Below are 12,409 nucleotides of genomic sequence, written 5' to 3'. Positions count from 1 at the left end.
GTTTGCATAAATCAGTGAAGCTATAAGCTATCCCATGTAGGGCCATGTGTAGGCAGAGGACCCAGAGATCAATTTGGCAACATTTGTTGGATCGTAGAGAAAGCAAGGGAATTCCAGAAAAAAAACATTTACTTCTGCTTCATTGACTATGCTAAAGCCTTTGACAGTGTGGATGACAACAAACTGTGGAAAATGCTTATACCAGACCACCTTACCCGTCTCCTGAGAAATCTGCATGCAGCTCATGAAGCAACAGCTAGAACTAGACATGGGAACAACAGATTGGTTCAGGACTGGGAAAGGAGTACGGCAAGGCTGCCTGTATATTGTCACCCTGGTTATTTAACTTTTATGCAGATTACACTATGAAAAATGCCAGGCTGGATGAATTACCATCTGGAATCAAGATGGCTGGGTGAAATATCAACAACCTCAGATATGCAAATGATACCACTCTAATGGCAGAAAGTGAAGAGGAAGTAAAGAGCCCCTTGATGTGGGTGAAAGGAGAGAGTGAACAAGCTAGCTTAAAACTTAACACTCAACAAACTAATATGATGGCATCCAGTCCCATCACTTCATGGCGAATAGTGAAAGTTGCTCAGTCGTGTCCATTGCTTCGTGACCCCATGGATTATACAGTCCATGGGATTCTCCAGACCAGAATACTGGACTAGGTAGCCATCCCCTTCTCCAGGGGATCTTCCCAACCCAGGGATCAAATCCAGGTCTCCCATGCTGCAGGCTGATTCTTTACCAACTGAGCCACAAGGGAAGCCAAATAGAAGGAGGGAAAGTGGAAGCAGTTACAGATTTTATTTTTGGGGGCTCCAAGGTTACTTTGGACACTGACTGTAGCCATGAAATTAAAAGACGCTTGCTCCTTGGAAGGAAAGCTATGACAAACCTAGACAGCATATTAAAAAGCAGAGACATCACTTTGCTGACAAAGGTCTGTAGTCAAAGTTATGGTTTTCCCAGTAGTCATGTATGGATGTGAAAGCTGACCCATAAAAAACGCTGAGTGCCAAAGAATTGGTGCTTTCAAAATGTGGTGCTGGAGAAGACTGTTGAGCATCACTTGGACTTCAAGAAGATCAAACCAGTCAATCCTAAAGGAAATCAACCCTAAATATTCTTTGGATGGACTGATGTTGAAGCTGAAGCTCCAATACTTTGGCCACATGACCCAAAGACTCTGATGCTGGGAAAGATTGAGGGAAGGAGGAGAAGGGGGCGACAGCAGAAAAGATGGTTGGATATCATCACCATCTCAATAGACGAGTTTAAGTGAACTCCAGGAGATACTGAAGGACAGGGAAGCCTGGCATGCTGCAGTCCATGGGGTCACAAATGGTCTGACATGACTTAGCAACTGAACAACCACAACAAATCTACATCTGCTGATAAACAAATGTCACCATTTTTAACCAACAGCATTTGCCTAGTTTTTCTCAGAGTAAACATATTTTTAGGAGTGGGTATTTTTAAAAATCTATATCTCTAATATTTTTAATGCACATTAATTAAAATAAATGTAAATGGCACCTCCAAGCTTGAGTGACTAGAATATTGAGAGAATTAAAGTTAAACTTAAAGTTCTTGATACAAATATTTTGAAAATACAAAGCAATGGGCCAGGCTTTAACATCTGGTAAATAGTAGTACAATAGATGATGAAGAATATCTATACTTCAAACACCTTTAACTTAGCAAGGTTTGGGTGTTGTTCCTTTCTTGTTAGATCCTGTCATCATAAGATTTATGTCTTATCACCCATAAATATAATAATTTATTTGCAATAAGATCTCTTATGAGCTTTTACTTTTATGATTGTCATTTTTATTATTAACCTTGAGCTTTGATGCTTGTTTACTTGAGTATTATGGAAAATTGTACTTAATCTTTGTGGATTCTTTTTAGGAAATTAGATTTTAAATCATTCATATTTAACCAGCTGGCAATTACTTAATTGATCTTGTTATAACAGATTAAATTTCTTTACAATAGAATTAAGTCAATATGTATACAAGGCTGTTTGGAATCTCAGAGTTAGAAATGAATGAATTAATATCACTTATGATTAAATAAAAAGTTTCTGAATGTAACAGAAACATCTGTGAAAAAAACAAAAATCAACAGAAATCTTTGAATTTAAACCAAATCCTGAATTTCTATAGAGGATTAGCAGAGCCCATCCAGTTGGGACTAATATCAATGTTCTCATCTTTTTTTTTGAATGATGTATACTATCCAAGGGCTTTCCAGGCGGTGCCAGCAGTAAAGAAACCGTCTGCCAATGAAGGAGATGTAATAGATGGGGTTTGATCCCTGGGTCAGGAAGATCCCCTGGAGGAGGACACAGCAACCCATGCCAGTACTCTTGCCTGGAGAATCCCATGGACAGAGGAACCTGGTGGGCTAGAGTCCTAGGGTCGCAAAGAGTTGGACATGACTGAGGCAACTTAGCATGTACGCAGGCATACTATCTGAGCTGGGTCCCAAACCCGTGGATGAGATACTCTCGATATTTTTTTCTATGTCTGCTGTCTGGCTGCAAAAGTTCTGTGGAAGACTCCAAGACCTTAGAAAATGGTAAAACTGCCTGACACGAATCCATGTCCCTGATAAATCATAAGGAACAGAGTCTACCACTTCCTAGGTTAGATGGAGCATGAGTGAGAAATAAACCTCTGTTGTGTTAGGACACTGAGATTTAGGGGTAGTGTGTTTTGGTAGGTAGACTCACCTGAATAATACAGAGGATGTGAGGAAAACCCCAAAGATTCAATGTGTCTCCTGTTTTCTTCTCAGCATCCTCAACCTTGTTGCATGTTAAAGTATCATTAATTATTCCCCAATTGGTCTAAATAAGGGTAGCTTTGATCTGGATATTGCTAAGAAATCTAGTTATCACTTGTTTCCAGCATTTCTGCAATACGAAATGTGAGTCTAAATTATGATTATACAGTGCTTACCATAGGGCCAAAATATTCCCCCTTTGTTCCGCAAAACATTGAAATGATTTTGTTAATGATTACTGATGTTTTCCTCTCCCACAGGCTCCATATTTTCTGCTAAGACAATTTCCTATCAGCAGAAATTCTGGGGAGTTTGATTTAATGAAAAGCTGTATTGGTAGTTAAAACTCATGTACCATTACACGCCAGTCAGGATGGCTGCTATCCAGAAGTCTACAAGCAATAAATGCTGGAGAGGGTGTGGAGAAAAGGGAACCCTCTTACACTGTTGGTGGGAATGCAAACTAGTACAGCCGCTATGGAGAACAGTGTGGAGATTTCTTAAAAAGCTGGAAATAGAACTGCCATATGACCCAGCAATCCCACTTCTGGGCATACACACTGAGGAAACCAGATCTGAAAGAGACACATGCACCCCAATGTTCATCGCAGCACTGTTTATAATAGCCAGGACATGGAAGCAACCCAGATGCCCATCAGCAGACGAATGGATGAGGAAGCTGTGGTACATATACACCATGGAATATTACTCAGCCATTAAAAAGAATTCATTTGAATCAGTTCTAATGAGATGGATGAAACTGGAGCCCATTATACAGAGCGAAGTAAGCCAGAAAGATAAAGACCATTACAGTATACTAACACATGTATATGGAATTTAGAAAGATGGTAGCAGTAACCCTATATGCAAAACAGAAAAAGAGACTCAGATGTATAGAACAGACTTGTGGACTCTGTGGGAGAAGGCAAGGGTGGGATGTTTCAAGAGAACAGCATCGAAACATGTATATTATCTAGGGTGAAACAGATCACCAGCCCAGGTTGGATGCATGAGACAAGTGCTCGGGCCTGGTGCACTGGGAAGACCCAGAGGGATCGGGTGGAGAGGGAGGTGGGAGGGGGGACCGGGATGGGGAATACATGTAAATCCATGGCTAATTCATTTCAATGTATGACAAAAACCACTGCAATGTTGTAAAGTAGTTAGCCTCCAATTAATAAAAATAAATGGAAAAAAAACAAAAAACTCATTCCACCATGGCTGATTCATGTCAATGTATGACAAAAACCACTACAATATTGTAAAGTAATTAGCCTCCAACTAATAAAAATAAATGGAAAAAAAAACACCTCATTCCAATTAGAGTCAATCCTCAACTTATTTGAACTTATAAAATGAATATATTTATATATAGAAATATATAATATATAGAAATGTATAGAAAAAGTATATATAAAAACCAAAATTTTATGCTAGCTATCAGAATGATTAATTTTTAGCAATATAAAGTTTCTTATTCTTTAAATGCACACAAAAAGTTTGGTCCTGATGGCTAACAAAAATATTACGGAAGTGGTGTACACTACTTTGACTTTATTATACACAGAACCCAAATAATAAGTCTCTGCTGTTCTGAAATAGCATTTTTGACTTATTGATTTTATGGGTAAATGAAGTATTTCTCTTAATTAATTCAACCAAAGAGGATAAGAGCATTGTACATTGTCATTTTACAGATGAGAAAACTGAGATTCAGAGAAGGAAGGAAACTTCCCCAAGGATCCACAGCTGGTAAGGCAGGGAGCTGCAATTTGAGATTGACTCTGATGATCTGAGCTCTTAATGACAGTCCATTAACCAAAATTTCTCAGACCTGAGGCCCTGCAGATGATTGAGAACGTTTCTGTGGATCCCAAAGAGTCTGTGGACCCTAGATTGAGAAATACTATAATTAGATATTAAACAGATGTTTAAAATTTCTACTCAGCACATATTTCTTATTTGGTAATATCTTGGTCTAATGAAACCAGAAACACAGATTTACATGCAAAGTACAACATGATGACAAAATAGTCTGTCAGATGAAAAATAAAAATCTATCAGATGATCTAAAATGTGTGTACACATACATGCAAATCTATCTATTTTTTCGGTTACTGAAGACTCTAGACTTCGTCGGGTACAAATAGAGAGCTTTAGTTTTCTTAAATCACTGGCTTAACAATACTCTCTGGAGCAGTTTTGAAACCTCGGTATGCAAACCAGTATAATGCCAAGACTTTAAAAGGAATGATGAGCAATAATGTGTTCTTTCCTGAGACAGGCGTAGCTGGAGTGACTGCAGAAAAGACTTCGAGGCAGTCTCCTACCTTCCCCTTTCCTCTCCCTATCTCTTCTATCCTGCTTCACATAAGAAAGGCACACACATCAGAAATCTCTCTGAACATCCAAGAAGGTGACTTCAAAATATTGGCATCAGAAAACAAATCAGTGTCAATGCATAGCCAAGGAAATACAGACCACCTCAGGATGTGTGTCTCTTTCCATCTTGCAGATATTTCTGTTAACACATTACTGCTGACAGGGGAATTTTTGCAGAAACTAATGCCTATGACATTAATACGTCTCAGTTCAATAATGTGTGACAAGTGAAAAACTGGTGTTTAAAATGCATCGCCATTGATAATTGTTGTTTAAAGATTTCGTTTCTTCCAACTTTTCATATTGTCAAAGAAAGCATCAATTTTTGAGGTAGTTCCAGAACAGCAAAGCAAATAACATAGTTAAGAAACATTAAATAACGAAAATAGGTTTTTTTTTTTTCCCATGTATTTAAATATAAGCAGTTCTTTTCAGCTATTTTTTTTTCTTTTTTTTTTTTCAGCTATTCTTAAGACTCATCCTTGGGAAACATCATTAGCTAAAAGAGAAAAAAAACTTTGAAGAGCTGGAGCACTCTAGCTTAATGAAGTAGATCATAATTGGAATATTTTTAACATAATTGGAATATTTTTTGAGATTACCAAAATTTTCAAGATACGCTGGATAAAACTCACGGGCAAAATCTTTATGCTTTCTTTCAGATTTGGTATGTATTATTCAAAGTAGTTAAAATCTATTTTATCAAGTCAAGTCATAATGTGAGATATTTATTTAAATCTCCACTCGTTTCATCTTATAAAATGACTATATTTTCTATCTTCTATTAATAAAAAGTAAAAGTAAATGCGAGCCAGACTTGTTAGTTTTGGCTATAGAGAAGTTTCTCTGTTTAGATACAGGATAAGTTTGTTTGATAATGAATGATAGCTAGTAAAATTAATAGAGTTCCTTCTGGTTTTACACATTGTTTATTTATTCAAATGACCAAGCATCAGAATTTGATACATGTATACATAGATTTAACAAGCAAATATTTCTAGGTAACTAAATTACTTATGATCTGAGCTATGTAATACATTGCATTATTAAAAATAAGTAATAAGAAATAGTATATTGCTTTATAATTTTATTTTATGAATTATAAAATTGTATGAATTAATCTTGTCTTAAGAGGATGCTATCTTACATGTTCTACACTATATTTCTCAGTGGTTTTGAAATACTTTTCAAAATAAGTATTGACATACTTATTTGAGTAGAAAAATAAAGTTAGGCTTTCCATGATAGTGGCTTTTTACTTTGACAATGAGAACTGACTTTACTAATTAAATTGCTTGGTAATCAAATTTAGTTAAATCTGCAGCTCCAAAGTTTTTTAAAGTCTGTTTAAAGCACATGCCAAGATAAAAACCTTTTATCAAAAAATATTATATTGGTAAGTATGTATTGAAATTAAAAATGCTTTTATTTTCCAAATATTGCTGAGTACACTGAGGAGCAATTTTTAATTCAATTGATAAGAGAACAAACCTGAATAAAATGACCTGAATTCACATTATGAATTTATCACTTTGTATCCAAGAAATATTAGGCAAATGATTTAACCTGTCTGGACTTCATTTTTTCTTTTAAATGGAATATCAACAGGACCTATCCATACGGCTGTGACGAGGAGCGAATGGTTAAGGTATAGGTTAAATTGTATGAAATTTCTGTGTTCAATCACTTTTGACCTATAATTACAGCAATTTCACATGGTTCCTGATATAGTTAGGAATATAATTAATATTCCTAATATATTCCCAGAAATGAAGAAAGTACATGACTATGACCATGAGGTAACAAATCCTTTTGGTCAGTATTTTTCAAATGTTTAGATTTTGACAAAACTGAAGGAGAACCTAATTGAGCTATGAGAAAATAGGTTATTAACAGCAATTTTTTATAACAATGTTATTTTTACTTATAAAAAGAATTCAAATAATTGAGTGATATTTATACTAAAAAATACTGTCTTTCCTACCAAAATGTTTATAAAAGCCATTTTTGATCTGTACAACTATATAAATTTGAAATAGAGATAGAATTGATGTGAACTTGTTGCATTCTAATGCCAAGAAATATAAAAAATATTCTAACACTAAGAAATATGACATAGTCATCTCTGCATACATAAACTAATATATTGAAATAACTTAATCTCACCAAGACTCATTTCTAAGAAATTATTATACATTTTAATAAAATTTCGCTTTTAGTTATTGTGTTTTGATGAATTACAGATCATATTGAACCAACTGGTTACAGAAAAAATACATGTTAAGTGTACAATTATAGGAAGTTTTAAGTAAATGACATTCACTTTGTATCCATAATCTAGTTCTCTTACCTGTGAACAGATATGCATAAATCAACATGTATGCTGCATAAGAAAACAACTCACCTGGGCAGTAAGATGCCAATGTTGTTGAAGATACCAGTGTTGACTTCTCATTTATGGTGGTGGCACTTCTTGAGACTTCTCTCATGGATTTGGTAAACACCATTTCTTCACTCTTAAAACAAGGAAGTGAAAATCCATAGTTTCTTCTTTAGGTCAATAATTCACAACTTAATTACATTTCAGCTCTCCCTGTTTGCTGGGGTTGTGCTTAAAACACTCTAGGGTTGGGATAGAGACTAGGAATGATGAGCAGTGGGAACCAGCCTTCAGAGAGCTTGTAGCCTCTTGTTATTTTCAACATTCTTTAAAATGCAGAAAATTGATGCTGCTTTTTTCTCAGCCTTCATTTTTTTGTTGTTGAATTTAGGACTTAGTAAGAACATTGCTACTCAGCTCACATACACAGAATGCAGCACAATTTTTTTTTTTAATTGTTCAGTGAAATGATTGTTAAAAACCACAGAATACATCCTCAGATCCAGGTGGGCTGAAGATCCCAACTTCAGGTTCTATTAGCAGTATGCTTTCCAACTTTTAGACAGATGCCATCTAAATCCAAGACAGTCATGAACTAGAGATTACATCATTCTCCATAGAAAAAGTCTATACTACTGTTCATGAAATGAATTTCACTGGAGATGCATTAAAAATATCAAAATAGATACGACCATTTCTAAGTAATCTGACATTTTATTGAGAAATTTCAAGAAAAATCATGAGGAAAATTATCAAAATCAACATTGTAGGTTAAAATTCAGAACAATTTTTAGTACTTTAGTATCAATTGATTCTTTAAAAACTTTATTAAAGAGTAAATGTACCAAAACTACAAGTGAATGAATAAAAATATAGAAATATAATTGTTCTAATTAAATTATATTTTTGTAGTGACTCCAAAAATCTAGATGAAAAGAGTATTGCTTCAGTACACAAATATTTTATAAAAATAATTATCTAACAACACTGCTTAACTTGTTTTTGGTCACTGTTTTCTAATTTATCACTGACTTAATCAAGTTAACATCACTAGGGTCTGGGAATAGTCTTCAAGTACATGAAAACAAATGAGTTTTAGAGATACATTGAAGTCCTCTGTAACATAAATTTTACAGAGACAAGGTAATATTTTCAGCCCTCTGCAGATATCAGTATGAGTAAAAACACAGAGAATAGTTTGGGAATATATAAAGAAACCCAGATACTTCCCAAAGGATGCTCACTAATCCCAGTTTTCCACTTATAGACTACATTATCCTCTCAGGGTACCATTGCATAGAATTGATTCTGGCCCCACACATAGGAAGACAGCAGATTGTAAAGTTGATGTGTGACTTTTCTTTATAGCTAAATCAATAACTAAATATAAAAACCATTTAAGCAAAGCATAGCTCAGTTGGTAAAGAATCCACCTGCAACACAGGAGACCCAGGTTGGATTCCTGGGTCGGGAAGATCCTCTGGAGAAGGGTTAGGCTACCCACTCCAGTATTCTTGGGCTTCCCTTGTGGCTCAGCTGGTAAAGAATCTGCCTGCTATGTGGGAGACCTGGGTTTGATCCCTGGGTTAGGAAGATCCCCTGGAGAAGGGAAAGGCTACCCACTCCAGTGTTCTGGCCAGGAAAATTCCATGGACTGACTACACACTCTATGGGGTCACAAGGAGTCAAACATGACTGAGCGACTTTCACTTTCACTTTTCGTATACTCGTTAATGTAATAGGATTGCCCAAGAGCACTACGTATTATTTCCACGTGTCATTTCTCATTGATAATAACATCTATTTTATTCAGTGGTCAATCTTTGGTAAACTCAGCATCTAACAAGTCTGAGAACCTGATAGTAAATGGATAAAGTGCTGATCAACTGAAATACCTAGTATTGTAATTTTCATGTGTCTTGTCTACTGGCTAGACCATTGAGTCAACGTTAGATATAATGAATGTACACTTTCAACACTTGGGTATCTTACTTCTCTGTCCGCATTACATTAGTAAGAGCTTCATCTGAGAATTTGTGTGTTAATTCCATAAATATTTTTTAAAACTTATGTGCTCAGAACTTCACTGACAAACTAAATTGTAGTTTAATAGATAAATAAAAGTAAGAAAGGAAATATAGAAGCAACCATACTAAAGCCAAGCATAAAACTGATGATTGTAAAAATGACTCTAATTGTTAAAAGAAGACCTAAATTATGCTTGATATTTTCTGCTTGAAAAAAGCAGGTAAGTGTGTTTATTTTAGTAAAAAATAATATTGTATTTTCAGGTTAGTAGACTCATAACTTGAAATACATGTTATTTTAAAAGGTTTTTCTTGATACTTAAAGAAACAATTCGTTATCTGAAGTTCATTTATTGAAGCAAAGTAATTCATAACAGCAGCAGGTGTATGACATTAGTAACAGGCAGTGTCTCACTGCTTCTTTAGGAACTTTTAGAATGTATCCTTATAAAAACAGTCACCCCTAAAGGCTGCTACAGAAAGTTAATAAGCTTGAGATTAATGATTATTGCATTATGTGTCAGAAAATGGACACCATGAAACAAAGTACAGCTAGGTTCCCTGGAGAAACCACAGCGGTTATTTTCAATTGGCTATTTCTATTAGATACGGGAATAGCACTGTGAAGCTTTGAAAATTTAATAGTCTCTGTCCTTCCTAGAGGACTAAATCAGCAGATTGAAATGAAATGTTATGCTGGATTTCAAAATAGAATATTGTGAATTATGTCCACAAAATACTAGTGGTCATTCAGAAGAACAATCAAACATGGCACATGTTAAACCAGCCATGTAGACTGACATGGGTTCATAGTTCATAAAATACTGCTGTGTACACGTAAACGTTTAAATCAAAATGGAAAATATATCCCTCATATCTGCAGCATTGTGTATTTTTCAGTCTGAGCTATATATGCACTAACACATTTTGTGATCATATAAAATTCACAGGTTCCCGAAATAAACAACAGACAGTTACCTCCAATCAAGTTATTAACAACCCAGTGAAATTGAATTTCGCTCAAAACCAAAATTGGCAGTCTGATCTTCTATAGATGTCCTTTCTTCCATGTACAATATATCCATTGTTTTAACCTAACGGCAAGCACTGGTACTAATCATTAACGAAAACTATGCGTGACCATCCATATATTTTGATATGTAAAGCTGACAACTGTTTCTGAGCAAATGTTTCATATTTTACTTACCACCTACTGATTTCTAGAATTTTCCCAGCTATGGCAGTTTTGAATTAATAATCCTACGTTGTTATTATGATCCTATAAAAACATTCTAACTGTTCTTAGCACTCCATTATATATAATTATCGTTATAAGTTTAAATGAAATAAAAATAAAAATTCTACTGGATGTTTGATTCATCCATTTGTAAAGCATTGAATAAAATGAACACCGGCCATCTGTTCTATGGATTAAAAATCCACACGTTTGTAACATGGCCTTTTATAGCTTTTTGATAGCTATGATTTCCAGAGGAAATGTATTAATATAATTCTATTATATTTCTCAAGTTATTTTGGATTCTCAGCAATTTTATGAATTTATGTTTCTTGATCTGATCAGTTTTTCTTTCTGTTCCTTATTTTATATTATAAATCATACAGGTATTTTTAAATAATGAAAATAACTTTTAGCTTATTTTGCTTAATGCTAAAAAGGAATTAAAGAAAAATGTGTTTTTCTGACCCTATCACTGAAATCTCAAAAGAATGAGCTTTTAGACCTATTACAATTGGGGAAAATAGAGCTTTTTTCAGTACTGATATTGTATAAAATCACCAGATGGCATCTTCTAGTCCTTGTAGAAGATTTCTGTTCTCTTGGTAGACAAAACATTTAAAAGAACAGCAGAAAAATTATGCTATACCAAAAAGGAGGCATTTCCATGTACGAACTACTTATTTTTGTATTGTTCTTCACTCACTTGTTAGTCTCTTGCTTCCCTTTTTACTGATGTCAAAAAATATTTATTGCCTTTGTAAACTGTAAGGTTTATAGACAAGGAGAGGTCTAAAATCAATCACTAAAATTCTCTTCTTGAAATCTCTCTCCAAGGACATTTAAGTCCAGGGTGAATGTCAAGTATCTTTCTTAAAGCTCATAATATGATAATGGTACTTCTAGTTTAAAGCTGAGCTTTGCTACAAGAGACAGAGCCCAGAAGACAAAATTAAATGCACAGCGTCTAAACTGAGCCCACTGAGCCTTCTTCTTTCCCTCTGAAAATCTCAGGCTGTGGTTTACAGACAGTTTTCTTGCAGGGAGTGCTGTGAAATAGCAAATGGAGTTTAACTTATCTGTTACCTTGGGGCTGTGTTTACTCTCCTAAATGGAGAAACAGCAGGATATAAAAAAAGAATCCTGGAAAAGTAGACCATCTAGAACTGTTTTCCAACCATTCTTCTAAAGAAAAACATTGTTATAGTCAAATATATTGTGGAAATAACTGATTAAACACAGATAAACATTTTTGTTTATCTGCTTGTTTGAGATGGCTCAGGTCCAGTTCAGTCACTAAGTCGTGTCCGGCTCTTTGCGACCCCATGGCTCGGGACTTCTCTTCTAATGTGTCTGGTGAATTTCTCAAAAGGAAATATGGATTAAAGTAGTAGAAACAGTTCTTTCACCCAAGTATATGTATTTTGTTGATTTCTTGTCAAGATTTTCATTCAAACGAATATACTTTGGGAAAAGTCGACCAGGAGGAAGGTAATCATCAGTTTTAAGGGATCAATTATAAAAGTTTTCTACAGTATCATTAATGATGTAATTTTTTGTTTGAAGTGTCATGTTAATGGA

The 12,409-nt window shown here is 34.8% G+C and overlaps 1 long non-coding RNA gene across 1 annotated transcript in view; it reads left to right on the top strand.

Moving 5' to 3' along the window:
- LOC139030801 (uncharacterized) overlaps positions 1-10,960 on the top strand; it is a 44,406-nt gene extending 33,446 nt beyond the window's left edge. Inside the window, exons 3-5 of the long non-coding RNA XR_011483186.1 lie at positions 5,648-5,851; positions 7,545-7,680; positions 10,542-10,960. This is a non-coding gene — a long non-coding RNA (uncharacterized lncRNA). The remainder of the gene's footprint in view (positions 1-5,647; positions 5,852-7,544; positions 7,681-10,541) is intronic.
- The last annotated feature ends 1,449 nt before the right edge of the window (positions 10,961-12,409 follow it).

The sequence above is a fragment of the Odocoileus virginianus genome, chromosome 24 (genome assembly GCF_023699985.2).
Source record: "Odocoileus virginianus isolate 20LAN1187 ecotype Illinois chromosome 24, Ovbor_1.2, whole genome shotgun sequence".
NCBI classification, from domain to species: Eukaryota; Metazoa; Chordata; class Mammalia; order Artiodactyla; family Cervidae; genus Odocoileus; species Odocoileus virginianus.
This window is presented reverse-complemented; position numbering and strand designations above follow the sequence as displayed.